This window comes from Otolemur garnettii, unplaced genomic scaffold (assembly GCF_000181295.1).
Source record: "Otolemur garnettii isolate 467f Iridium unplaced genomic scaffold, OtoGar3 scaffold00058, whole genome shotgun sequence".
Lineage (NCBI taxonomy): Eukaryota > Metazoa > Chordata > Mammalia > Primates > Galagidae > Otolemur > Otolemur garnettii.
Genome location: NW_003852453.1, coordinates 6,873,878 through 6,877,909, shown reverse-complemented (window position 1 = coordinate 6,877,909; position 4,032 = coordinate 6,873,878).

The following is a 4,032-nucleotide window of genomic DNA, read 5'->3' as shown; positions in this document are numbered from 1 at the left end:
GAGCCACAGGCGCCGAGCCAGCAGTGATTTTTGAAAGAAGTTCAAAGCACAGTATTTTTTTTCTTCTCTCTCTCTCCTTTTTTTTTTTTTTTTTTGTTTTTTGATCAACATAATTTAAGTGTGCTGTGTGGAAGTTTAACTACAGGTTTAAGTGTGCCATGAGATTTAAAAAAGGGGGGGTGAAAATCACTGCTCTAGAGCAGGGGTCCTCAAACTTTTTAAACAGGGGGCCAGTTCACTGTCCCTCAGACTGTTGGAGGGCTGGACTGCGGGTCCCAGACCAGTCGGCTGCTAAGCAGGACAGGCAGTGGTGGCAAAAACACCCAGCGGGCCTGATAAATGTCCTAGGGGGGGCTGCATAGGCCCATGGGCCATAGTTTGAGGACACCGGCTCTAGAGCTTCTGGCTTGATTGGCCTGGGGGTGTGACCCAGCTGATTCTAAAGTGCAGCCAGGTTTGAGAACCCTGCTTCAGTTAATCCTACACTGCAATCAGAACCATCAGAGAAAACATGACCCCTCTGCCACCTAAGAGGCCTTGTCATTTGGCTCTCAGGATGCTTAGAGTTTGTCTCCCAAAGCTCAGAAGAGCCATGGGGGTCTCAGGACAAAGAAGCTTCCCTGGAGTCTCCAGGCTGGACATGAAAGACGCTTACTCAGCCATCTCATCAGAGAGGACTAAGGTCTCCTGCCTGGAGGGTGGACAGTGGAGGCAGCCCCCAGGCAAAGAAGGGGTATGGGGTAGCAGGAGAGGATTCTGAGGAGCCCCTGGTGTGTTCAGGGCCAGGCCCAGCACTGGCCCTCTGGGGTTCACCTGCCCCACCCGAAAAGGAGATACAGACACCAATTCCTGACTCATGATTTTATTCTATTCCTACAATATTATCTCCTCATCATTTCTCTTTGCTTAATTAAATGCATTTCAGCAAGTGGATGTTTGGAAATGGAAAGTCACGATCCTTTGTCCTAAATAGAAACCATGTATAATGTAAATTTAATTTTTTAAAACAAAGCCTGGTTAGCTGCCCCTGCCTACCAAAGCCTCAATGCCCCAGGCCTGTTCTGTCTTTGTTTATATCGTGGCAAAATATACATAACATAAAATTTACCATTTTAAGCATTTTTCAGTCCAAAGTTCAGGGACACTAGTACCTTCACATTCTTGTGGCATTACATCAACACCACCTGTCTGGAGAAACTTTTCATCTTCTGGTTAAATACTAACTCTTCATTTCACCTTTTCTCAACCCCTCACAACCAGCACTCCACTTTCTGTCCCTAGGATCTCTTTGTTTTAAAGAGGGATTAAAAAGCACTGGAGATGGCTACCAATAATCTGAGCACTCTGGGAAGCTGAGGTGGGTGGATTGCCTGAGCTCCGGAGTTTGAGACCAGCCCAAGCCAGAGGGAGACCCCATCTCTAAACTTAGCTGGACATTGTGGTACGCACCTATATCCCAGCTACTTAGGAGGCCTTGAGGCAAGAGGATCACTTAAGCCAAAGAGTTTGAGGTGGTTGTGAGCTATGACACCATGGCACTCTGCCAAAAGGTGGCAAAGTGAGACTCTGTCTCAAAAAAAAAAAAAAAAGCATTGGAGAGAAGTTAAAGGCATATTAGCACCAAATTGAGACTCTCATTTTAACTTAGTTCTTTTTTTAATTTTTAATTTTAATTTTTATTATCTTTTTTGGGGGGAGTGCAGAGACAGAGTCTCACTGTGTCACCCAGGCTAGAGGGCTGTGGCATCAGCCTAGCTTATAGCAACCTGAAACTCCTGGGCTCAAGCAACCTCCTGCCTCAGCCTCCCAGGTAGCTGGGACTACAGGTGGCTGCCACACTGCCCGGCTAGTTTTTCCATTTTTAGTAGAGATGGGGCTCTCGCTGTGGCTCAGGCTGATCTCAAACTCCTGAGCTCAAGGGATCCGCCCCACTTGCCCTCCCACAGTGATAGGATTACAGGTGTGAGCCACCACACCCAGCCTTTAAACTAGTTCCTATTGAAAGAAGGTAGAAAAGTTTGTGTAATGGATGTCACTGTCACAGTGTTACCCAGCACCTCTCCATGCAGGGCCTAAACCCTGGGTACTCATCTCACACGTTGCCAACACTGCACAAGTGATTCCTACCTTTCTTTTCTAGAGCCATAATCTTTGTGGCAAACAAGATAAAATCTGAATCTAACAGATAAAGGAGCAAAGAGGGGCTTGGAGAAGGGAATTATTCCTATTTGAATGAAGGGGAAACCATGTACCTCAAAAAGGTAATGACTTACCCCAAATGACACAATGAGCCCGTATCAGGGCTTATGGGTCCACACGCCATCCTCTACTCTTTCCAGCCACCATACGCCAGGGAATGTGCAGAAAGACAGGGACCATTATTAGCAAAGAGACTGCTCTGCGCACGGTCAACACAGCCCACACTGGGTAAGAGAACTCCTAACGAGTTCATCAAAATAAATCAGAACGGTGCATGCCTGGGGAACACTGGCGCATAAATGGCACTGTTACCGTCTAGCCACGGAGCCACCAAGCTGACCCCTTAATGAATGCACACAGGAGATGCTGGCCACCGTGGGTGTGCCCCTCGGCACGTCCTGGGGGGCTGCCCAGCTCCTCCCAGCCCTCACAGCCGGCTGTGCATACTCACACCACATTTGGGCACTTCTGCCCCTGGAGGATTCTGATGCAAATGGCTTTGACACATGCACAGAGCATTTCCCTCCTAGGCGAGCACCCCCTCGTGCTGGCGGTTTTGAAGCATCCTCTCTGGACTGCATACCTTCATATTCTGTGTTTGTTTAAATCACAGTCAGGTAGAGACCTCCATTAAATGCCTTTGGAGATGCCGAGATTGCAAGCATTTTCCTCCGCTGCCCCCCACCCCTGGCAGCTGGGCCGTGTCTGCAGCAGCTTCCAGAACAATTCTGTGGCTGGTCTCCATTTATTTGTGAAGCTGGGATGGACCACGTGAATAAAACTCACACATTAGTAGGAGTCTCAGGCATTCCCTGGCCTGCCCCTCGGCTGCCTGCCTCTGCTCTTATCAACGCCCTCCCCAGCGTGAGGCAGGCTGCATGCACCTGCCTCGGAGACATCGCACTCATGGATAGCTCAGAAAAGGGTTTCCCATTTTCTTTTTAAAAAACCTGCCATTAAGGAGAGCTTTCCTTACTATCAGGAAACTAACTTTTTAGAAATGAGTGTAAAATCTAGGATTTACTCAAATTGAACTTATCTCCAGAAAAGAAGTGCTCCGTCAGCCTGTCAGGATGTCACAGGTGGATGGATGTGGCCCTCAGGAGAGAGAAGCAGCAGGAATCAGGCCCAGGTGTGAAGGCTCAGGGTACCGAACAAGGTCAGAGCATGAAGCTGCCTGCCTGTAGGTGTGCAGGGGTTTAGGGGAGCCTCCTTCACACACTTCCAGGGGCTGTGAGAGGGATCCTGGGGTTGGACAGGTCTGAGTCCAAGCTGGATCTCCCATTGTGGGCCTCTCTGAGCCTCAGTTTCCTCAGCTGGTATGAGGATCCCAGAGAATCCCTGCAAAGTTCCTGACACACAGTAGTTGCTGGGCACTCCAGCAACCGCCGTCAGCTGCCTCCTGCCCCCTGCCCCCCCGTGTTGCTTGCTGAGAGTTTTCTGATTTTGCCCAGGGTGGCTGTGTGCCCAGCGCTCAGCCCACCATGGCAGGCTGGTTGCTTGGGAGTCACTTTCCCAGCCTGCCCTGCACTAGAGATGACCATGGAGTTGACCAGTGACATCTTCAGGTAAATGTGCCGGCTGCTTGCAGAAAAGCTCTTTCTCACTCAACCCCTTCTCTTCCTACCTTTAATCAGGCAGCCATTTTGTGGCCCTTCTGCAAAAGTCTGAGAATGCAAGGCCAGCAGGCAGAGGAGAGCAGAAGAGGGCATAGAGAGAAAGAGCCCGGGTCCCCAGGGATACGGTGAACCCGTCACCGGAGCTGGGACTGCTCCCTCCAACTTCTCAACACGGAGTGTGGTTAAATGGCAGCATTGGTCCAGCCTGTTGGTC